Genomic DNA, 24,221 nt, shown 5'->3' with positions numbered 1-24,221 from the left:
TGAGGGCGAATCCACGTTTTCCAGGTTTCTTGGATCTTTAGCATGTGCTGTGCCCACTCTTGAGAGGTGGTAAGTGAGGTTTGGAAAAGCAGCCATCCTGAACCTTCAGGGTGAGCCCCTCGGACCTCGTTTCGCTGTGTAACACACTGGGATCCCAAGGCGACCCTGCTGGTTAAAGCTGGGGTCTCTTGGAGACAGACGATGTGGGCTCCGTGGTTGGTAGTTCTCAGAATAACTGTTTTCAGAGGAAAAGGAGAGGGAGAAGCCACAGCCCTGAATTCGTCCTTGGGTCCTGCCCAAAGCAGCTGGTCCCACCGCCTTCAGGCAGCGACTTTCAAGGTGACCGCTAAGCGAGGGGTCATTGCTGCTCTGCACCAGAGCCTCAACGGTTTGTTTCACCGCCAAGGGGAGAAGTGGGCAGCGTTCATAAAGCTGATCTGCACGGGTGTAGCTACGAGAGCAGAGAGAACGACAAACCTGACTTTACAGTCGGGCTGTTTAAAGCCGTTCTCGAGTCTCGGAAACAGACATAATTCTCTCCTGGTCCAACCACCTGTCAGCTGTAAGTGGTCATTATTTCATCATTTTGCAATAAAAGATAATAGAGTAACGATTTATATCTCGCGGCTGATGTTTTAATGTGTCTCTCTGTTATCCCGGGCTGACAGTCTGTGATTACAGTAAACGTTTTCTCTGTGACACCACGGTAATGATTCGTTAATGGGGATGATTCCAAGTTTAAATCACGTTGCCGCAGCCTGGCCGGGCCCTGCCTTCCCTCTCTCTGCCTTGGGGGCGGGGGTGGTCTTTGTGCTCTGCTGGCGACCCCAAGCCCGGGCTTCGCTCCAATGAGCACGCTGGGTTCCGGGGCCACTGGTGTCCAGACCTGAGCTCAGCGTGGAGCCTGGGCTCCTGGAAGGCTTGTGTCCCAGTAGGTGCCTCTGTTTCTGTCTTCTGTGTCTGTGACGTTTGCTAGTTGGAGAGGAGAGCAATGGCTTTGGATTTCATGAGACAGAAAACAGCCGCAGAGGGAGGTGCTTCCAGCCCCACGTGGGCGTGTGTGGCTCTGAGATGGGAGCTGGATTTGACCTGCCCGTGCTGTGCTCCCCCCGCCACCGTGAGAGCCAGGGCTGCAAGTGGGAAACCTTTTAGGAACAACTTGTGTGTGTCTGCTTGGCTCGCGTTGCCCCCCAGTCTTGTTGTAAATAATCTCAAAACGGTTTTTGTTATGTTGTTTGGGCTTCGAATCCAGGGTAGTGACAGAGAACCTCACGAAATCTAAGGATCCTGCTTCGTTTGAACAAGATTTGCTCAGGAGTTCCCGTTGTGGCTCAGTGGTAATGAACCCAACTAGCATCCATGAGGATGTTGGTTTGATCCCTGGCCTCGCTCCTGTGGGTTAGGATCCTGCGTGGCTGTGGCTATGCTGTCAGTCAGCAGCTGCAGGTCCAATTCAACCCCCAGCCTGGAAACCTCCGTATGCCATGGGTGCAGCCCTGAAAAAAAATTTTGTGCAGATGCAGCCTCCTAGTTCCACCTGAAATGGGGATTAGCGTCGGTATGGGCAAGTTGTGATTGAGATTGACAGCAGCGTCCCGTGAAACGGCTAGCGGGCATGTGTGCTGTGGGCTGGTTCCATCTTTGGGCTCCAGGTGCTGCCAGGTGATGGGGTGGGGTGGGCGCAGGCCACCCGGACCCCTTTCTGCTCCAGAGGCTCTAGCGTCTTGTATTTTCAGTGGATGGAGCGTTCTTGGAGGAGAAGCCATAGTCTGAGCACAGCGATGAAGAGCTGTGACCCCCGCGTCCCGCTCTGTGGGGTCCTCGCCGGGCCCTTTCCGTCTGGCGCCCGGAAGGGGTGCTGTCCGCATGGAGCTCATTGGCAGCGTTGGCACGACGAAGGTCGAGGGGTGGGGGTGCGCCCCCCTCCTCTGTTTCCTTCCCTGCAGGGCGTGAACGTGCAGCCCATCATCTGGCTTCTGCTTTCTCGCTCACAGCCCTTGTATTTTCACACGTCCTTAAACCACCCTAACATTGTGGCCGTGCTCGAGGTGGTCACCGAAGGCAGGACGCGGGACGGGACCCTCCAGACGTTGTCCTGTGGGTTTGGAATTCTTCGGATCTTCAGCAACAAGCCGGAATCTCCCACCGCTGCCTCCCAGGACAAACGGTATCCCCCTCGGTTTCCCATGGTCATTGAACTGCTCGTTGTTTGTCCCTAACAGAAGGCTTCGGCTTTGTCAGCATGTGCTGCCGTGTGTTCCTAACGGTACCCTGAGGGGCATTTTTGCTTTGAGGTATAACTCGGTTTGCCCTCTCTGAATGAGCCAAGCCACTGTTCTCTAGGTGGGAGCGGGACCGGCTTTGGCCGTGGGGGTGGGGCTTGCTGGGAGGTGGGTAGAGGCTGGGTCCTGCTGCATCCCTTCTTCCTGTGGGGTCTTAGGCCAGGTGTCCAAACTTTTGACTCTGAATTCCCTGTCTGTGCGTGAGGCCAGCAGCTCTATCTCCTCGGGGTCCGTGGGCATTAAGCAGGAGGCTCTCCCGGCCAGGCGCCCAGTGATCAGTGGGTGTCACTCTGCAAACACGGCTGAGTGTTCACTGCGTGCCAGGCTCTGCGAGGGGCTGGACATGTGCAGATGGATGGCATGGCGTGTGGTCATTTCAGCCACGGCCGGGGTTTGCACTGTCCATGCCCATCGGGGCTCGTTCTTGACTCCACGGACATTTCAAGCCATATACGTCTTGGCTGGGGTGGGGGGCGGCCGTCCTATGTGGTGTAGGAGGCCCAGTAGCCCCCCTGGCCTCTGCCCACCAGGTGCCAGCAGTGCCCCCTTGACCAGGTGTGCCAGCCAAAGATACTTACTAGGTGTCCCCGGGGGCAGAAGCGTCCCGGCTGAGAACCACTGCTCTAGATCCGCAGCCGTGGAAGATCCTCAAGCGTTGTTTCTTGGGCTCGTTCAGAACACTACCGACTGTGCCGGGGTTCCCAGGCTGTCCTGGGGCTGTGTGCGCGGCAGCTGGGCTTGGCCCTTCGGAGCTGAAGCTCTCCTCGGCCGTCTGTTCTGCAGACGGTGGAGGAAACTCTACTTGGTGAGGCTCTTGGGTCCCACAGGGCTCCCGCTTGAGCGCAGCTGACCGCGGGGCCTGGCTGCGAGGCACTGACCTGCATCTCCTCGTCTTGTTTTGCAGGCTGAGACTGTATCACGGCAGCCCCCGTGCCCTCCTGCACCCGCTTCTCCAGGACCCCGTAGAAAGTAAGGGACAGGCCCGGCCCGGCTCACAGCACCTGCTCGTCGCCCGCTTAGCTGAGTTACCTAATAGGTTTGGGGAGCATGAACCCAACTTGGATTGCTGACATAGTTTAAAGAACTGAAACCCGCTGGCCTCAAAGGTGGGAATAATTCCGTGATGGTGACCCCGTGGAAGAAGTGGGGTCGCCTGGAGGGACGGCTGTTGGCCTCCTTGCCTCCAGGGTGACAGCTTTGTCCTCCCGTGAAGTCGGGGCCTGTCCATCACTGGCCAGGGTGCCTGATGGTGGAGGTGGGTCTGTTTGGGGGGTGACTTCCCCTCTCTGAGATGTTGCCCCGATTCCGGGATGCCAATTTAATGGCTCCCACCCAGCCTGTGTTAAGGATCCAAGCCTCCCGTCCCTTCCCCGCCCTGCTGGATTTGGTGGAAATCTCAAGAGAGAGGACAGTCTTTCAGAAACGTGGTCTTATTGATCAAGATGGGCTTTTAGGTTATCAGCATTCATTTCCCAGCATCTTCTCTCCTGAAATAGCCTTAGACAGTGAGCACAACCACAGGTTTGTTCTGGGCCCAGGCTCTGGGCGCCAGGGGCGGGGGTGGGGACTATGGCGCATCAGCTCACCTCGGGGGCATTTCCAAAAACGCAGGCGTATTTTTGTTGAATGGGTAACGCGGGCACATGATTCAGAATTCAGAGTATCAAACAGTGTGAAAGGTCCCGGCGGGATCTCCGCCCCACGACGCTCAGCCCCCCACCTGCGCGCAGGTGACCCTCCTCCTCCCTGGCTACTCGGGGGTCCCTCTTGGGCTTCGGATGACACGGTCGCAAACCTGCTTTTCCCTGTTCTTGCTTTTGCCCCCGTGCGCTCATCCCTGGCTTCCCCGCCCCCCCCCGGCCCCGAGTGATTTATCTTGGAGAGCCGGTCATGTCAGTGCCCAGAGAGCATCCTTGTTCTTTTCAGAGCTGCGTGGTATTTCCTTGAATTGCTGTTTGTGATAGAAATGACTCCCCCACATGGACATTTGGGGCAGTTCTGTAAGAACAGAGGGCTGGAGGCTGTGCTGCAGGGGACATCTGCCCTTTTGCACGTGTGCAGGTGACCCTGTAGGGCAAATCCCAGAGTGGAATGGCTGGTCCCAGGGCCAGTGCATTCGTAGTTTTGTATTATTTCCCTCCCCCTCCATAGAGGTTGTACCAACGTGCCCCCAGCCCGCCCTGGAGCTGTCTGCTTTTCAGGGCATTTCACATTTTCTAGCAAGCAGATCCCGTGCTTGGAGTGGTTACGCGTTGAAAACATAGCTTTGTTTTTCTGAGGCATGTGGTAGGTCCTATTTCCTTGTCTCCTTATGAAATCACACAGCCACCTCAGGAGCCCCCTATCCGTGGAGGAAATCAAGCCCGAGCAAGCGGGAGGAAATGTTCCAATGAGGAACGTTCCCCTGGAGGAACGTGTTGTGGGCATGTCTGTGGCCCCTCACCCCGTGATTCTGCGCCCAGTGTCTGCTGAGCTTTTCCCTGCATCTTCCTGAGCGCTCCACACCTGACTTCCTCCTGGCGGTTCCCTTCTCCAGGACGCTTTCTCTTCTCCCACTTCCCCAGCACATTCGCCCACGTGTCCCATGGGAGACATCCCATGGATGACGGCGGGCAAGTGTCTTGATCACCCCAGAAGAAGGGCCCCTCCTTGAGAACAGGGCTCTGTTTTGGAGGCCGCTGCCCCCCTCCCCCAGGCCTAGTCCTGCTGCTTTGTGGGGCTTGATGGGTGCAGGGCCTAGACCCAGAGGGAGCCCAGGCTGTGGTCCAGAGCGCCTTGTAGGCCCCTCTGACACTGCAAGTGATGTCTGCGCTTCACTGCTCTGGGGGAAGAGGTGAGTGGGGAAATTTTTTTTCTCTTTCTTTTAGGGCCAGGAAGTACCCAGGCTATGGAAGTACCCTTGGCCTATGGAAGTCCCCAGGCTGGGGGTCGAATGGGAATTGTAGCTGCCGGGCCATACCACAGCTCACAATAACGCCAGATCCTTAACCCACGGAGCGAGGCCAAGGATGGAACCCACGTCCTCATGGATCCTAGTCAGGTTCATTACTGCTGAGCCACGACAGGAACTCCTGAGCGGAGAAATTTTGTTATGTTGGATTAAAAACAAGTATCTCTTTCATTGCAGTTGTACCAGGGAGCGTTTTTAAGGATGGAGTCTTTGTTCCCGTTGGCTGAACTAACAGAGCAATTGCCTTGTCTCCCTGGAAAAATGCTTTCCCTGTTTGTTGAGTTCTTCTCCAAGATGCTCAGTTCATTGGCTGCTTTGACCAAAGGTGCCTTTTCCACCCCCAGAAAACAAGCACATGGCCCTCATTGAGAGCTGCAGCCTGCAGTACACGCTGAGGCCCCATCCCCTTCTGGAGCCTGTGTTCCACCTTCTTCCCGAGAACCTCCTGGTGTCTGGTCTGCAGCAGGTGCCTGGCCTCCTTCCAGCTCATGGAGAAGCAGGTAAGGGCTACTCTGTTCCTGTCCGCTTGGTGCATCTTTCTTCGTTCACGGTCAGACTTTGAAGGAATTGGGCTCCACTGGGTGGGCGCTGGCCAGGCCACCAGCAAAGAGCCTGGGGATGGTGGCGGGGCGGGGGGGAGGAGGAGGAAGGTGACAGTGCCCTCTCGGTTGGCTGTCCCTTCCTGAACCCGCCACACATCTCTCGGCTCACCTCCATTTTCTCACCTCGAGAAATGCTTGCATCAGGCAAGTAGTTCATGTCGTTATGACCGTGGCTGCAGGAAAAACCACTGTCGCTAGATCTCACCCTTATGGGACCAGCCACAGCAGTGGCTTGCTTATTATGTTTGAATTGTGGTAAAATAGACAAGACATTTACTATTTTAACCATTTTAAAGTGTGCAGTTCAGGAATTCCCGTCATGGCGCAGCAGAAACGAATCCGACTAGGAACCATGAGGTTGCAGGTTCGATCCCTGGCCTCGCTCAGTGGGTTAAGGATCCAATGTTGCTGTGGCTGTGGCGTAGGCCAGCAGCGGTAGCTCCGACTTGAGCCCTAGCCTGGGATCCTCCATATGCTGCAGGTGCGGCCCTTAAAAAAAAAAAACCAGAAAGCGTACAGTTCAGTGGCGTGAAGTCCGGCCATCACCACCATCCATTTCCAGAGCTCTTCATCTTCCCAAACGGAAGCTGTCCCATTAAAACACCAGCTCCTCGCGCCCTCCCCCAGCCCCTGGCCGCTTCCGTTCCACTCTGTCTCTGTGAATTGACCCCTGGGACCTCGCCAAAGTGGCATCTACAACCCCCCGCGACTGGTTGATTTCCCTCGGCATAGGGTCCTCAAGGGTCATCCGTCTTGCTGTGTGTGTCCCTTCTCCCTCCTTTTAAAGGCTGAATGGTACCTGTGGTGTGGACGGGCTGCATGATGTTGAGCCGCTTACCTGCCCATGGACACTGGGGCCCTGTCCCCCTTTGGACTCATGAGTGAAGCTGCTCCCTTCCTTTGGAACTGAAATTCACGTCACGGGCCCAGGGCTGTGTCTCGGTGTTTTAGAAGATTCTCCTGGCAGATGTGGGTCAACCCTTTATAGCCATGCGATCACTTGGGGGCTGCTCTGCTCTGGTCCTGCTGACAGGCCTCGGGCTCCTTCCGGGCCCTTTTGGGGGCCATTTGGCCGTCTGGAAGAATCCAGGCGAAGGGTCCACCCCAGCCTTACCCACTTGGCGCTGCCGGAACCTCTTGTCTGGGGGGCTGGCTCCCCCTGCCCCCAGGAACAGCGGGATTTGGCCTCGGGTGTGCGCGGCGAGGGAGGGGAGGTGTGCGGTGCTGGGAGTTTGGCTCAGAACAGAAACGCCCCGGACCCTGAGCAGAGGGCTCAGCTCTGGGATGGAGACTGTGTCTCAGTAACGATGTCCCTGCCTGTGGCCTGGGCGCTCTGCAGACGGGTCATCTGAGTTCATGAACCGTGGGACAGGGTGCATGGTGGGGTCACCACCACGAGGTCACTCAGCATCTCAGAGAAGAGACATGAGAAAGACAGACTAACCATGACAGGAGCACGTCCCAGGAGAGATCCCGGCCCCGCATGAGTCATGGGCCCGGAGCATATCCGCATCACAGTGACGCTTAGGGGGCCCCCCCCGCCCTGACCAGTGGGGAGTGTCTCGCCAGGAGGCTCTCTCTCTGCCTCCTGGTAACTCTAGGCCCCCCTGCCCCGCCCCCCTGCAGCCCCCTGTAGGCAGTCGTGCGTTCTCTCCGGAGAGAGGGGGGACTACAGTTACTGGGAGACAGAGAGAGACCCTCTGGGTGAGACCCGCATCTTCCGGCTCTAATACCCACTCCCCACTGGTCAGTGCGGCCCTGTGAGGCCACTGTGGTTGCGGATACGAGGGACCTGGACGCGCACCTGCAGGGAGGCAGCTCACGTGTCCTTCTGACCTGGGATTCGGAGACGGCATGTTCTCAGGGCCTGAGGGTGTATCCATCACTTTGTGACTTGCCAGTGGGTGTCAGTAGAACTGCACATAAAACATTAAAATACAGAAGCGGAGCTCAGAGCTGCTTCTGTCACTCCTGGAAGCTGAGGGAGAAACGTGGGTACCCAGACGGGCTCAGTGTCTAGTTCTCAGCACCTCACGTTGGGCTGGGGTGTCAGGGGGCCGCGTGACAGAGAGGGTTCTGGATTAAAGAAGTGAGATTCCAGCTCCTGATTCTGAAGGTCATGTTTTCAGAGGAGAACTGAGTGCCTCTGGCCTCTGCTTTGCCAACCTGGTGTGGGGCGGCCGGGCCTGGGGCATTTAACAGATGCAGGTGGTGCCTGTAAAATGCAGACACAAAGGACAGTTCATGTTGTGGTTTGTGTATTTATTTATGTTTGTAAGATTCTGTCTTATATTACTTGGACTTTGGTAGCCCAATGCATTTTTTCCCCACTACGTTTTATTTTTTTAAACTAATTCATTGATTTTTGTCTTTTTAGGGCTGCACCTGCAGCATATGGAGGTTCCCAGGCTAGGGGTCAAATCAGAGCTGCAGCAGCCGTCTACGCCACAGCCATAGCAACGCTGGATCCGAGCTGCATTTGAGACCTACACTGCAGCTCATGCAACGCTGGATCCTTAACCCCCTGAGCGAGCCCCGGGATTGAATCTGCTTCCTCATGGATGCTGGTCAGACTCATTTCCCCTGAGCCACGACAGGAACTCCCTATATTGTTATTTAAAAACCAATGACTGGAATATGTCCTGGCAGAGGTGGGGGTGGGGTGAGCTGCCTTCACAGGGCACAGGAGCCACATGCACTTCTCTGGGGAGAAGGGACCACAGTGTTCCCTCCAGTCCTGGTGGGGACACATGGGAGCAGAGACCCACTTTGTTCGGCCTCCGCAGGCACTGAGCTTGCTTCCGAAAGCAGCCCTTGTCTCATAAATCCTGCCAGGATCTTTGGGCTCTTGTGACTCACTCGGGAGAAAGGGTTTCTCTGCTGGGTGAGGTTTTATGGGCCTGAAAGGGCCCCGGCAGGGACTGGTGCGGGCTTTTGTGGCAGGAATCACTGGTCTGATTCGCAGAGGGTTTGCTTTTGTTTTGATGCCGTGTTAGGGCTTGGCTGCGTGTTCATTTGTAACACACAACAGAGGAGGGAGAGTTGAGTTGTTCCACTGAAATGGGGGCCAAGGCCATTGTAGGTTCTCATGGGCTACAGGAGGTCTGGCTGGCAGGGCTGGCGAGGCGCATCTAGGGCACCGTGCTGGGCAGTCAGTGGGGTGTGTTGGCCTGTGCAGGGCACTCACTGGCTGCCCGCTGGGCCCTCCTGCTGTCAGGCATCTCTCATCCCCTGCTTGTCCCAGCTCACCGCCCTCTGCTCCCGTCGCTGCTCCCTCCTGTATCTCGAGCGCGACAGACCAGGCTCTGTACGTGGCTGTCACGGTGCCAGCCGGCCCTGCCTGACTCTCCAGCTCACTGACTCCAGCCCCAGCTTCCTCCTCTGTTAAACCTGGGCTCGGTGGAGCTGTCTGACTTGCAGGCCAGCCGGGTGGTGGCTGCCCCTGGGTTGGTGTGTCCCCAGGCTGGGCACTGATGCTGCATTTTGACAAACAACAGGCAAAGCTCTGGGTGGGGCCCTGTGCCCTAAGCCTGCCACCTTATGTGGCAGGGGGCGGGCAAGGGGGATATCCTACTCTGGGCTTCCCAGGTTGAGCTGACGGCCCCTCCCCTGTCCTAGAGCGTATCTTCTGGATGCCTGAGCATGTGGTCGGTCCCCTGCAGTTATGGGACGACCGGGAGGAGGCCGGCTCCCTCTGCCCGTGTGAGCCCTGGGCCAGCGCTGCTGCAGCTGGACTCCTGTCCTTTGTGCCCTCCTGGACATTGCCAAAGATAGTTTAAAATGACAGGGTCAGGAGTTCCCGTCATGGCTCAGTGGTTAACAAACCTGACTAGGAACCATGAGGTTGTGGGTTCGATCCCTGGCCTCGCTCAGTGGGTTAAGGATCCAGCGTTGCCGTGAGCTGTGGTGTAGGTTGCAGACATGGCTCAGATCTGGAGATGCTGTGGCCGATTTGACCCCAAACCTCCATATGCCGCGAGTGTGGCCCTAAGAAAAAAAGATGAAAAGAAAAAACAAACTGACAAGATCCATCTGTATTCACGACTTTCAGCAAAACTAAGTTTTCCCTTCCAGCCTCACTGCCTGGAGGAAACCACTGCATACCTTTTATATGCTAATTTATTCATGGACTCACTCGTCCATTGGTTGATTCCCAGGCCCGGGGGCTGGGCCGAGGGGTCCAGCATTGCCCCCGGGGCAGGGTCAGCACGTTTCCACCCCTGCCTAAACCGTCCCTCAGTTCTCTTCTTCCTGTGGCCCCTGTTGGGATGTTCCCTCTGTCTTCAGGTGAAGGAGCTGCGCTCAGCGGGGGAGCCACGTCCCCCCAGGCTGGGGTTTGCGCTGGGGTCCCCTTGGGGCTCTGGGGATGTTCCCAAGTGCTTCGCTGAAGGGGGTCGCCGCGCAGGGGTGCTGGCTGGTCAAGGGCTGGCCATCCCCCTTTCTCTGCAGTGCGGTCGGGAAGTCTCAGAAGAAAGTGGATTGTTGTGAAGTGGGTTTGTCCTCCGTGGGAGCCGTTCTTGAGAAATGCACCCCCACCCAGACTCGGTGACAGAGCAGTGAAGCTCCAGGGTCAAGGGGCCCCTGCCCCCAGGGGGTGGGCTCTGCCAGGCGCCCTTGTGTCTGTCCTGTCCGCAGATGCTGGTTGAATGAGTGAGTGAGTGAGTGACAGTGTCAGGGCCTAAAGCTGTGCTCTGAGGGTGAGGCCGGGGGCTTGGGGACAAGCCCCAAGGCCGGTGGTGCTGAGCCGCTCCTGGCCCAGGCGAGCCGGGCCGCCTGGTAAGCGCTCCAAGCCCCTGCTGTCGCTGGTCCCCTCTGTGAAGTGGGGGCCTTATGAGGACCTACCTGGGGAGATGTGTTCGGGAGCAAATGAGAGGGTCAGTAGAGCACAGCCCCGGGCACGCAGGGAGTGCCCCCAGGGAGTGCCAGCGAGGTGGGCTGCTGCTGTCCAAGAAGGCTCCTCTGACTGGCTACCCTGAGGCTGCCCGCTGCCTATGGCATCTGGGACTCTGGTCTGTGTCCTGGGGGAGGGCCCTTCAGAGCTGTCCTTTCTTCAGGTGTGGCTTCTGGAAGGTTGCAGAGTGGGTCCTGGCCAAGCCAGGCGTGGAACGGGGCCCCTGGCTCCAGCCGAGACTCCCGGGGCGTTGGGAGGGCATCGGCCCTGCGTTTCCCTGTTTCCATGGCAGTCCACAGAAGGGGCTGGCAGGCTGGTGTCCTCGCTGTCACAGGTGCCAACTGACCGTGGAGTGACCTGTGGCGTGGGGGCCACACAGACCCTCGGGGGGGGGGCAGCCCCGGGGGAGGACACTTGTTTCTGCTTCACCCATCTGCAGAAGCAGGACTGGACGTCACGGGGAGTGAGCAGGTCCCATGCGGGGGTGTCCCCTTGGGGTCGGTGATTTTACTGTCCGGTCCAGGGAGAGGGGCCAGGTGCAGCCAGCGTGTCCCCCCCTGTGTGGTCAGTGGGTGGCGCCCCTGAGCTGCTCTGTGCCCCAGAGATGAGAGATGGTGGGTGTCCTGGGGGTCGGGGCTCCCGAGGCTGAGTGATGGAAGCCCGGTGGGGGGCAGGGTGACCAGGTCAAGGCCGAGCGTGTATGTGTGTGTGTGTTTGTTGGGAGGGGGGCGTCTCACCAGGAACCCAGGGAGCTGGGGGGGCCATGGCACCTCCCCCTGGGGCCCAGGTTGTGACCGCCTTACCTGGAGCCCCCTTCCCCCTCCCTGTGACTCTGCCCCCAGAGACCTGGTCCCCTTGACCTTGGTGACCCGTGTGGGACCGGAACTGTGCTCCAGAGCAGAGGGATTGTTTGTAAAACACCTGGGCTCTGAAGTAGCGAGTACTCGCCAGGCACAGGGTCACGTAGCTCAGGGTCATGGAACTAGGCAGCTCCTGACAGCTGCCCTTCGGGGCTGAAAATGCCCAAATCGCTGGAGGAGGACGTGTCCATGTTTGCCTGGCGTTCCAGATACACAAATCGATGAACACGGGGTCTGCAGAAATACGGAGATGACAAGTGTCCTTTACGTATCCTGTGTGTCCCGTTGCCCCCCGCCCCCCCAGTCTGGGTCCTGCCAGCATCTTTCTCTCCTCTCAGCTCCCAGAGGGCCCTGCGGCGGGCGGCCTCCTGCCTAGATTCCCTGAAATCCCGCAGGGCTAGTCTGCACCGCTTCCTGTTGTTGGGGGGCCTTGGGTTCCTGCCTCTGTCGCCGAGGGAGGGGGACCCTTGGTTGTGCCCCCCTCCCCTCTGATGGAGGCTCCTAGTTCAGGGTGTGTGTCAGATACTCGCTTGACCATTTCATGAAAGGTTGCACGTTCTATATTTCTGCACTTCAAGAAATTTTGGTAAACATGGCATAAAATGTACTATTTTAACTGTTTTTAAACATGCGGGTCCGTGGGCTTAAGTGCATTCACATCGTTGTGCAAACCTCTGTCTCCGGAATGTTTTCCTCCTGCAGAAGGAGCCTCGGCCTCCAGGGAGCACAAACGCCCCCCCCACTTCCCGCTCGCCCCCCACCGGCAGCCTCCATGCTAGTTTCGTCTCTCAGTTCCTCATGTAAATGCAATCGTCCAGTACGGGTCCTTGTGGGACTGGCTTCTCTCAGCATGATGTCTTCAAGGCTCACCCACGTTGTAACATATGCCAGAATTTCCTTCTTTAAAAAAAATTTTTTTTTTTTAATTAAAGTATCGTTGAGGAGTTCCCCTTGTGGCTCAGTGATACCAAACCCGAAGAGCATCTATGAGGACATGGGTTTGATCCCTGGCCTTGCTCAGTGGGTTAAGGGGCCAGCATTGCCGTGAGCTCTGGTGTAGGACACAGATGAGGCTCAGCTCTGGCGTTGCTGTGGCTGTGGTGTAGGCTGGTGGCTCAGCTCCGATTCAACCCCTAGCCTGGGAACCTCCACATGCTGCGGGTGTGGCCCTAAAAAGACAAAAAAAAAGGTATTGTTGATTTGCAATGGTCCTTCCGTTTCCTTCCTTTTTAAGGTTGAATGACGCTCTGTTGTGCGGATGGATCATGTTTTGTCTCTCTGGTCACCTGTTGATGGACACTGTGGTTTCCACCTTTTGGCTCCTGTGAGCACCTGCACTTTTCATTGGTTCTGATTCATTGACTGACTTGCTTTAAACACTTCAAAGAATTATGAAAAGAATTCATAAACTTGGAGTTCCCATTGTGGCTCAGGGGTAAGGAACCCAACGTGCATCCGTGAGGACACGGGTTTGAACCCTGGCTCCGCTCAGTGGGTTAAGGATCCGGTGTTGCCGTGAACTATGGCGTGGGTCTCAGACACGGCTCAGATCAGGAGCTTCTGTGGCTGTGTTGTAGGCTGGTGGCTACAGCTCCCATCTGACCTCTCGCCTGGGAACCTCCATATGCCATGGGTGCTGCCCTAAAAAGACCAAAAAAAAAAAAAAAAAAAAAAAAAGGACTCATAAACTTTCTCAAAGGTATCACATGTTACGCATATTTGTGATGGGGAAGGTATGGGCCGGTCTGGGCTTGTTGCTCACAGAGTTACGTATATGGGGTGTCATCCAAAAATCTGTGGACGACAAATGCTGGAGAGGGTGTGGAGAAAAGGGAACCCTTCACACCACTGGTGGGAATGTAAGGCGGTGCAGCCACTCTGGAGAAGAGCATAGAGGTTCCTTAAAAAACTGAAAATAGAGCTACCATAGACCCAGCAATCCCACTCCTGGGCATATACCTAGAGAAAACTCCGATTTGAGAAAATCCATGCATTCCAATTCTTTTTATGGCCACACTCATGGGATATGGAAGTTCCTGAGCCACAGCTGCAACCTATGACACAGCCGAAGCAATGCTGGATGCTTCAACCCACTTTGCCAGGCTGGGGATCAAACCCATGCCTCCACAGTGACTTGAGCCACTGTAGTCGGATCCTTAACCCACTGTGCCACAGAGGGCACTCCCATCCCTGTGTTCATAGCAGCACTATTCACAGTAGCTGGGACCTGGAAACAACCTAAATGTCCATTGACAGAGGAATGCATAAAGAAGATGAGGTGCCTATATACAATGGAATATTACTCAGCCATGAAAAGAACGAAATAACGCCATTTGCAGCAACATAGATGGACCTAGAGATTATCATACTAATGAAGTAAGCCAGACAGAGAAGGACAAATACCATATGATGTCACTTATATGTGGAATCTTAAAAAAATGATACAAAGGAATTTATTTACAAACAGAAATAGCCTCACACACATAGAACAAGCTTAGCTTATTACCAAAGGGGAAAGGGGAGAGGGATAAATTGGGAATTTGGGATGAAGAGATGTATACAACTACCTATAAAATAGATAAACAACAAGGACCTACTGTACAGCCCAGGGAGCTGTACTCAGTGCCTTGTCACAACCCATAGTGAAAAAAAATCTGAAAAAGAATATATGTATGTGTACATATCTGAATCACTTTGCTATATACCTGAAACATGGTAAATCAATTATACTTTAATAAAAAAAAAAGGAAAGCGAGGAGTTCCTGTTGTGGCTGAGTGGTAACGAACCTGAATAGTAGCCATGAGGATGCGGGTTCGATCCCTGGCCTCACTCAGTGGGTTAAGAATCCAGCCTTGCAGATGAGGCTCAGATCTGGTGTTGCTGTAGCTCCGATTCTACCCCTAGCATGGGAACCTCCATATGCCTTGGGTGCGGCCCTTAAGAAAAAAAAAAAGAAAAAAACCAGAACTACTCCAGAAAAAAAGATATATGTGTGCACATGTAAATGCATATGTTTTAAATAAAATCATCCTACACAGTTTTATGTGTTCTTTTCACCTACAATATCATGGTTATTTTCTGATTATTAAATCATCTTTGACAATATGGTTTTTGTTCTCGTTTTGTATGGATGAGCCATAGACTGTTTAACATTCTATTACTGAACATTTGGTGCATTCTTATTTTGTCTCATAAATAATGTTCTAATGAGCTTTCTTGCACATGAAGCTGTGTTTCCATCTTTGGTTATTATGTTCAATAGATTCAAAAGTGGCATTACTGGGGCAGAAGGTGGATATGGAATTTTTTTTTTTTTTTTTGTCTTTTAAGCCTGGACATTCCCAGACTAAGGGTTGGATTGGAGCTGGAGCTGCCCACCTATACCACAGCCACAGCAACGCAGGATCTGACCCATGTCTGTGACCTACACCGCAGCTCATAGCAATTCCAGATCCTTAACCTACTAAAGGGATTGAACCCGAGTCCTCATAGATACTAGTCCATGAGGTTTGTTGCCGCTGAGCCACAACAGGAACTCCGATATGGATATTTTTAAGGCTCTTGATACATACAAAGATGAAGAGAAAATTGCCTCTTAGCTGTACTGATTTATAACCTTCCAGTAAGACAGGGTGTTCTTTTCACAATAGTTTCATCAGCATTGAGTCTTATATCATTTTTTTTTTTTTTTTTTGTCTTTTGTCTTTTGTTGTTGTTGCTATTTCTTGGGCCGCTCCCGCGGCATATGGAGGTTCCCAGGCTAGGGGTCAAATCGGAGCTGTAGCCACCGGCCTATGCCAGAGCCACAGCAACGCGGGATCCGAGCCGCGTCTGCAACCTACACCACAGCTCACGGCAACGCCAGATCGTTAACCCCCTGAGCAAGGGCAGGGACCAAACCCGCAACCTCATGGTTCCTAGTCGGATTCGTTAACCACTGCGCCACAACGGGAACTCCATTTTTTTTTTTTTTTCTTTTTAACTTTGGAACTGGCTTTAAAAATCTAAGACCTTATACCCAAATGTTTAATAATCATAAAAACTTAGGAAGAGGCAGAGAGGACCAGAACCAGAACCCGTGACATGATTCTCCCTCGCAGCCGGGCTTCCACGTGCCTGCTCAGCGTGGGCACAGGACTCTGGGCCAGGGTCACTGTCCCCTTCTGTCCTCACGGAGCACACAGTCTGGGGCTGCTGCTCTGTGGGGACAGGACTTTCCTTCTGCGGCGCCGGCCCGGCCTGTGTTTCTGCTCCGTGTTGCCGTGCCGGGCATGGTTCCTGTGTGTTTCCACATGGCTCAGGTAGACGTGATGACACGAGAGGTGACATGGCTGGCGGTGTCCTTGCTGGAGAGGAAGCGGAGATTAAAGGAAGCCAAGCGGGGGACAGCTGTCACTCTGCACCCGCAGCCTGGCTGCTCTGGATGTTTGTTCCTGGAGGAGTTTGGGGTGGAATTTGCATTTGTTTGGTCAGTTTAGCATCTGGACTTAGACTGAGCCAGGCTCTGCCTGGGAGTCCTGTCTGAGCAATGCCCGTACCGCCCCCTTTATTTTTGGCCATGCCCACAGCACACGGAAGTTCCCCGGGCCAGGGATGGAACCCAAGCCACAGCAGTGACAGCACCGGATCCTTAACCCACTTAGCCACCAGGAAGCTCCCCACTCCTTCTCTGTGCTCCGCCTGTGGCCTGGATCCCCGGAGCGAGAGGACCCTCCCCATCAGTTTGGTGGTTTTGTTTCCGGCACCGCTGATCCATCTGAGCCTCTCCTTGTTTAGGGGACGCCCTTCGAAAGCCCCGCCTGCAGAAGTCTCTCCTGTGCCATCTGGACGACTTGTTCTTCACGCTGTATCCCTCCCTTGAGAAGTTCGAGGAGGAGCTTCTGGAACTCCTGGTCAGCGATCACGTCCGGGAGGTATGGTCCTGGTCGGGGAACGCTGTCTGAAGGTGCAGGTGCCGACGCAGGCGGACCTGCGGGAGCTTGGCGGTCTGGGTCCTGTCCCCGTCTGTGGGCCTGTCTTTTCCTCTCTCTGTGGCTGAACAGGGAGTCCAGCCTTTGTCCTCACTTTGATGGTGATGGAGGTACTGTTGTCCTTAGAGACTAATTCACGTCACCTTTGATGTGTCTTAATCAGTCCCCTCTGAAAAATACATTCAATTCATTCTACTACTTTTTTTTTTTCTTTTCTAGGGCCACTCCCATGGCATATGGAGGTTCCCAGGCTAGGGGTTGAATTGGAGCTGTAGCCACCGGCCTATGCCAGGGCCATAGCAACTCAGGATCCAAGCCTCTTCTGCAACCTACACCACAGCTCACAGCAACGCCGGATCTTTTAACCCACTGAGCAAGGCCAGGGATCGAACCCACAACCTCATGGTTCCTAGTTGGATTCGTTAACCACTGTGCCATGACGGGAACTCCCTCAGTCCATTCTAAATGTAATAGTTGTCTGGTAGAATTCACCTATGAAGTCATCTGGTTCTGGGAGTGGAGTTCGTTTGTAGGGAGTTTTAAAAATTAGAGTTAGAGTTCCCGTTGTGGCTTAGCACGTTAAGAATCTGACGAGTATCCATGAGGATTCAGGTTCGATCCCTGGCCTGGCTCAGGATCCGGCGTTGCTTCGAGCTGTGGTGTAGGCCGGCAGATGTGGCTTGGATTTGACTCCTAGCCTGGAAACTTTTATATGCTGCAGGTGTGGCCCTACAAAGAAAAAAGAAATTACAGATTCTATTTCATCTCTGCTGATTGGCCTGTTCAAATGATCTATTTCTACTTGATTCAATTTTGGTGAGCTGTATGTTTCTAGAAATTTGTCCATTTCTTCTATATTGTCAAGCTCTTCACTGAATATTTTGAAAAAGCTCGGGTCGCTGCTGTGGCACAGGTTCCGTGCCTGGCCCAGGAACTTCTTGGCCTCGCCTGGGGCTGCTGCAGTGACAACGCCAGGTCCTTAACCCGCTGAGCCACCAGGGAACGCTCCCCCACCCACCCATTCTCAAAAATGTGGCTTCACATGAAACAGAAACACAAAGCAGACAAGAGGGTTGGAACCGCAGCCTGCGTTGTCTCGCCGTAGTTGCCGTTTTCCTGTCCGGGAGGAGACCGAGTGTAGGGCAGGTGAAGAGCACTGCTGTTGAGTTTTCTATCTTCCCATAAAGAGCACTTTTTTATGTGTTTTTACTCCCTTCGTGTTTTTGTCCTCATCCAACTGGCAGATACCCAGTCATCTCCGCCGTTTTGTTTTCATTACTCCAGGACTAACGGGCCCAATTTACGTCCGTTCAGCATGATTCATAGGCAATGACTTGAAAATTCAGGGATCATTTTGCACTGATCACACACTTTAATAAACAGTAATAGCCCGGGGGAGTATCCGTGCTCGGCTGTCAGAGCGCCTGTGCAGTTTTTTTTGTTAAGATGAAACACTAATATCCAGTGATCACTTTGGGGCAGATTCCATTTTTACTGGTTTATGACTTACTGCCTGAATATGCTCCCTCTCCTGCTGCCCCTTCGGCCCCAAGTTGCAAATGTCTGAGTTGACTCTGGGGCGCCGGCACCAGGTCCTGTTGGAGGAGCTGAGGCCCCTGGTTGTTAGTTTGCTGCGTCTTTCAGCTCAACCTTGGAGTCCAGGGTGAGGTTAGGTGATTCGGGCATCTGAGGGGGCTACTGCTCTAAAGATCTTGCTGTGTACCCCCCCCCCCCCCCGCCCAGTACCTAGAAAATGCCCTGAGGCCACTGTGCTGACCGCATTAGGCTTCACGAAGCTCCATCTGGGCTGGAATGCCTGAAACTTCTGGTTTCTTTTCTGATGGCTGGCGCACCGTGTCCCCTCTGCCCAGGCCTTACTCTGTGACCTGTGCCTTTCCTAGGCAGGCAGCCCACTGGACGGCAGTGCCCTGGAGATCCTGGAGCGGCGCCTGTGTGTGGGTGTGCACAACGGGCTGGGCTTCGTGCAGAGGCCCCAAGTCATGGTGCTGGTGCCCGAGATGGACGTGGCCTTGACACGCTCTGCCAGCTTCAGCCGGAAAGTTGGCTCCTCTTCAAAGGCCAGGTACTTCCCAGGGTCCCAGGTCCCAGCCCGCGTGGAATCAAGGGGTGTGGATGGGCGCCTAGCCAGGACTCAGAGGGGAAGGGAGTTGGTCCCGAGGTGAGGGGCTGCTGGGTCCTTGCCCAGGGCCTTAGTCGCCCCCACCAGGTGCAGCCTCAGTGTTGTAAGCTTGGAAGGATCCTGTTTGTGTGCCGAGGCGGCTTTGGAGTCCGCGTCCAGATGCCTCTGGAGGCCCCGGCATGCTTTCCTCCAGATGTGCTCTGTGGTCCATGTCCGGGTGGAGAACTGGGGGTGGGGCGGTGGTTCTGCTCTGTGTTCAGTCTCTGCTTAAGTCACATCAGAGACATCACCAAGGGGGCAGCGTATGAAGCCAGACAGAAGCCAGACCTGGAGGCGTGGGGGTCAGGGGCGGCTCCCCAGAGACCTTCCATCCTCCCCACACAAGCGCAGACAGTTGGGGAAAGTGTTGATAGTGGCACCTAAAAAAGTCTGGTTTGGGAAATTAGCTCGAGGGTCAGACACAGCATATTTCAGTGGCATTGCTAGGGATGGGGCTGCTCCCTGCATCAGCGGCCCCCTGGTGCCTGAGCTGATGGTGGGGGCGGGGGGCCCGGCAGCAGGAGCACCCCCTGACCCGCCCCTTCTCCGTATCCTTGGCCCAGCTCTGGAAACCAGGCTCTGGTTTTGAGAAGCCGCCTCCGACTCCCTGAGATGGTCCGCCACCCCGCGTTTGCCGTCGTCTTTCAGCTGGAGTACGCGTTCAACAGCCCTCCCGGAGCCGATGGCCACGTAAGACCCCTGGGGCAGCGGGTCTCGCCTGGCGACGGGCTCCACGCACTGTGAACTGACGGGGTCGCCGTGAATGTTGTCTCTGTCAAGAGCAGTGTCATTATTATTCCCGTACAGACAACGAGCGTGGGGTGTGACTCTAGGAGGCCCTTCTTCCCAGTGTTGGCTTCGTCGTAACCCATTTCTGTACACGGATGGTTTGCACCGCTCTGCTGGCAGATGCCATAAACAGTTCTAAAGGCAGCACCCGTCATGACTGCGCTAATTCGTAATGATTGGACCAATAACTATTTTGAAAAATGAGGCCTTTTTTTTTTTTTTTTTTTGTCTTTTTGCCTTTTCTAGGGCCGCTCCCACGGCACATGGAGGTTCCCAGGCTAGGGGTCTAATCGGAGCTGTAGCTGCCGGCCTACACCAGAGCCACAGCAATGGGGGATCCAAGCCACGTCTGCAACCTACACCACAGCTCATGGCAACGCCAGATCCTTAACCCACTGAGCAAGGGCAGGGACCGAACCCGCAACCTCATGGTTCCTAGTAGATTCGTTAACCACTGAGCCACGACGGGAACTCCGAGGCCATTTTAATGTATTTTTTAATGGATGTTAAGTGTGGTGAAGTGTGAATCTGCAGGAGAGGCGAATGTTCTGGTGCAGTGGACGCCGGGCCTGTATCACAACCATGAGTAAGGATTCAGCGGGAAGAAGTGTAACCAAGAGACGTCGTTTACATCGTCGATGCAGATTCTTGGGAGAATCCAAATCATGCTATTCTCTTTTTTTTTACGGCCACATTCTTGGCATACGGAAGTTCCCGGGCTAGGGATTGAATCCCAGCCGCAGCTGTGGCAACGCTGGATCCTTTAACCCACTGTGCTGGGCAGGGGATCAAACCTGGGCCTCCACAGCAACCCAAGCTGCTGCAGTTGGATTCTTAACCCACTGCACCATGGCAGGAACTCCCGCAAATAACAATTTAACACGTAAACTAGAACCTAAAAAAAGGCCAACAAAACGCCTTCCGTGGCCTTCATTCTGAATGTGTCACTGTGCAGCTGACAGGGGCCTGCGAGGGGTCTTGGGGGACCTCGGGAGGGAGAATGGGGGGCCAGCCCAGTGGCTGTGTTCGTCCCAGATCTCCTCCTGGGGGACCTCTCCTCTGTCCACACCTCGTTGCGTTGGTCAGCATCCTAATCACGTGAACAGACCTGGAGGCAGGTGTTCTGATTGTGGCCAAACACATGGTCACCATTGTTCTCAGGAAGCTGTGGTTCTCGGCTGCTTTTCTTTGTTCCCAGAAATTTCAGCTCAAATACCACCGTGTGCAGATGCTTGGCTGTGAGGGGCCGGGGGTCGGACTGCACCTGGAGGGGCGGGGCTTCAGGGGCTGGGGAGCCCTTGTGGGGATGGGCTCAGGTGGGCTGGGGGGAGGGCGGGAGGGAGCCCATGGGAGGAGCAGTGGGCTGCGCACCTTGGGGGGGGCACCACCTCGCTCTCCACTCATTTACATTTAAATCACGTTCTCGCAAGAATGTTAATTATAATTTGCTGGCGATGGTGAGGACTCTATGCTGAGCCTGGCAGGTCTTACCTGACACTTGATTATTATTTTTTAACTCTTCGTTGAGCCGCCCAGCCCCCGGCAGGCGGGCCAGCCGCGCGCTGTTGCCTGTGAAGCTCTTGGAATGCGGCGGGTAATAGCTCATCAGTTCTTTTTGATGCGGACGTTTATCTTAACACGGAATATTGGATTCCATTTTCCTGTCATCAAGTGTACTTTCCTTGGTGTGATCTGGAGAGGAACTGTTCCGATGGATGAAATGGTTTTCTGCGCAAATTACTTGCCGTGTGAAACAGGGAAGTCGGGTTAAGCATGGGGCGGGGGGCGGGGGGGGGAAGAAGGGTATCTGAATCAGGCTTTCCCATCACGTCCAGACTTAGATGTGGGGGGGAGACAGCACTCACACTGGGGGCTCTCTTTCCCGCCCCCAGGAGGGGTGTGCCCCCCACCCAGGGCCTGGGGCCAGGTCACGGCTTGACCTTGGGCGGGACCGGCCACAGCCTGCCAGCTCCTGCTTCGCTTCAGGGTCCACTGTTGGGCATGTCTTCACCTGCGTCCAGCCTGCAAATTCCTTTCTTCCTTTTCTCTTTTTCTTTTGTTTTTTGGTCTGTCTGCAGCATGGGGACGTTCCTGGGCCAGGGATCGAACCTGCGCGTAGCAGTGACCTGAGCCACCGCAGGGGGATATTAACTCCTGAGGCACCAGGGAACGCCCCCTTTTCTTTGCTTATAAAAAACCCTGTATGGTGGACTTTCCAAGCATGAACAGAAGCAGCCTGGGTGGTAAAGTGAGTCCTGGGGGCCTCCGCACTTACCCCCTTCCTGGACCGTCTTGTTTTGTCCATTTTGATTCATTTTGAAGCAAATTCCAGTCGTAATTGCACCTGTTTTTATTACTGAATACTATTTTGGCATGCACATTGTGTTTTTTAAAAAGCTCTTTTTATTATGAAGAATTTCAAATATAAAAAGAGAGGGATCCCTGTTCCCACTGTGGCTCAGTGGGTTAAGGGGCTGCATCTCTGTGAGGATGCGGGTTCCATCCCTGGCCTCGCTCAGTGGGTTAAGGATCTGGCCCTGCTGTGAGCTACGGTGTAGGTCACAGATGTGGCTCAGGTCTGGGTTGCTGTGGCTGTGGTGTAGGCCGGCAGCTGCAGCTCTGATTCCACCCTTGGCCTGGGATCCTCCATATGCCGCAGGTATGACCCCTTAAAAAAAAAAAAAAGAAAGAAAAAGAAATGTAGGGAATGTGTGATGAACCCAGCGAATGTCCCCACCCCCAGTCCCCAAAGTCACCAGCTTCTGCCCAGCCTTGCCTCTGCTCTTCCTTTCTGACCCATCGCTCCCAGGTTATTTTAGAGCAAATCCCCCCCCCCATCATTTCCTCTGTGAACAGTGGGTAAAACATCCCAGCAACCCCATCGTCACCTCTAAATAAGTGAAGTCCCCCCAAAATGTGCTCTTCTCCAGAACGTGGGTCCTGGGCCGGGTTCTGGGCCTGAGCTGGGGCAGCATTGTTTCTTCACCATCTGCCCTTGGGACAGCGCGTCCCGCCTTCCATCCTTCCATCCTGCGTCTGTATCCCTGGCGCTGGAAGAACCACGTGGGCCAGGCTTCTGGCCACGGCCTGACTTGCACCTGCTTCCTTCCGACCAGGAGCTGGCAGCTCAGTCTCCGGGTCCCTCTGTGAGGCTGTACCTTCCAGTGTTTATCCAGCTCCGAGGGAGGCAGTTTACACCCTGCCTCCTGAGTCTGAGAGGGTTTCTTTGGTCCTAAAATGCTTTGGAAACAAACTTGAAACAGTTTCGAGAAAGCACACCCCTCGGTTGTAATCTGTTGTGAAATGTTTGCATCTTTTCTTAGCCACGTAAGCCTTTGGGATTTGTCTTGGAGTCAACTGTTCTGATCCAGACAACTTCCTTTTCAGAAATTTGAGTCCGTGGGGACAGTGCACCCTCAGCAGACGGCCCGTTTTGAAATGCTGTGAGCTCTGCAAGCGAGGCCTCTGCAGATGTTTGGTGATTGACTAAAGCGGATTAAGCAGACTCCTTAGAACGTAGGGAGTGAGACGGAATGAAGGCGGCTGTACAAATAACCAGACCCAGTGGCTTTTGCTGCATTTTTTGTCAGAATAAGTGCAGATCCCTACAGGGCTGCCAGGGGTCAAAACAGTCCTTTTTGGGGGGAGTCAAACAGCAAAATAACCCTATCCCATATCTCTAGGAGGTAAAGATCTAGTTAATTTAAATCAGAGCTTAATACAAATACATGTTAATTTTTTCCAGTTTTATTTTTATTTTTTATAAAAGTATGGTTGAGTTACAGTGTGGTACCAATTTTCGCTGTACAGCAAAGTGACCCAGTCATATGTATACATGCGTATATACCTATCTCCTTTCTCCTAGTCCATCATGGTCTCTCTTGAGAGACTGGATAGAGTTCCCTGTGCCGCACAGCAGGACCTCAGTGCTTATCCATGCTAAATGCAATAGTTTGCACCTACTAATCCCAAACTCCTGTCCCTGCCACGCCCTCCCCCTCGGCAGCCACTAGTCTGTTTTCTGTGTTTGTGAGTCTGTTCCTGTTTGCAGACAGGTTCATTTGTAACACAACGTGGATTTTATTTATTTATTTACCTATTTATTTTATTGTTTTATTTTTTGTCTTTTTTTTTTTTTTTTGCCATTTCTTGAGCCGCTCCTGCGGCACATGGAGGTTCCCAGGCTAGGGGTCCAATTGGAGCTGTAGCCGCCTGCCTACGCCAGAGACACAGCCACGCAGGATCTGAGCTGCGTCTGCGACCTACACCACAGCTCACGGCAACGCCAGATCCTTAACTTACAGAGCGAGGCCAGGGATCAAACCCGCAACCTCATGGTTCCCACTTGGATTCATTTCCTCTGCGCCACGATGGGAACTGCTGCACTGCTTTTAAATCACACTCTGTTTTGGCATCATCACAGGTTCGCATGTGGGGTAAGAAGTAAGCGTGGCCCGTGGGCGTCCTCTTTACCCGCGGTCCCCAGCGTCTTTGGCTTTAAGTCCGGCTGGTCGACTTTTTCCTCAGGTCTGGTGCCTTGTGTCCCTGCACAGCCTCTGCAGGGCTGGGGTAGAGGCCCTTCCCCTGTGTCCTCTTACTCCCTTGTGTCCCCTCCCCACCCTGTGTCCCTTCCCTACCCTGTGTCCCCTCCCTGCCCTGCGTCCCCTCCCCTGCCTGCATCCACTCCCTGCCCTGCA

The 24,221-nt window shown here is 54.4% G+C and overlaps 1 long non-coding RNA gene across 14 annotated transcripts in view; it reads left to right on the top strand.

Moving 5' to 3' along the window:
• The window catches only part of LOC102166225 (nephrocystin-4), a 112,930-nt gene that overhangs the window by 21,917 nt on the left and 66,792 nt on the right, over positions 1-24,221 (top strand). For 13 of the 14 annotated variants that reach the window (XR_002344866.2, XR_002344867.2, XR_002344865.2 and 10 more), the window contains 6 exons: positions 1,995-2,167; positions 3,187-3,251; positions 5,577-5,732; positions 16,363-16,499; positions 18,458-18,639; positions 19,299-19,425. This is a non-coding gene — a long non-coding RNA (nephrocystin-4). Of the gene's footprint in view, positions 1-1,994; positions 2,168-2,812; positions 3,088-3,186; positions 3,252-5,576; positions 5,733-16,362; positions 16,500-18,457; positions 18,640-19,298; positions 19,426-24,221 lie in introns of those variants that run through there. The other variant, XR_002344868.2, reaches the window with a different exon arrangement.

Source organism: Sus scrofa, chromosome 6, assembly GCF_054392235.1.
Source record: "Sus scrofa isolate SSC_HxYL_T2T_F1_AM1 chromosome 6, Sscrofa_HxYL_maternal_Yorkshire_Landrace_v2.0, whole genome shotgun sequence".
NCBI classification, from domain to species: domain Eukaryota; kingdom Metazoa; phylum Chordata; class Mammalia; order Artiodactyla; family Suidae; genus Sus; species Sus scrofa.
This window is presented reverse-complemented; position numbering and strand designations above follow the sequence as displayed.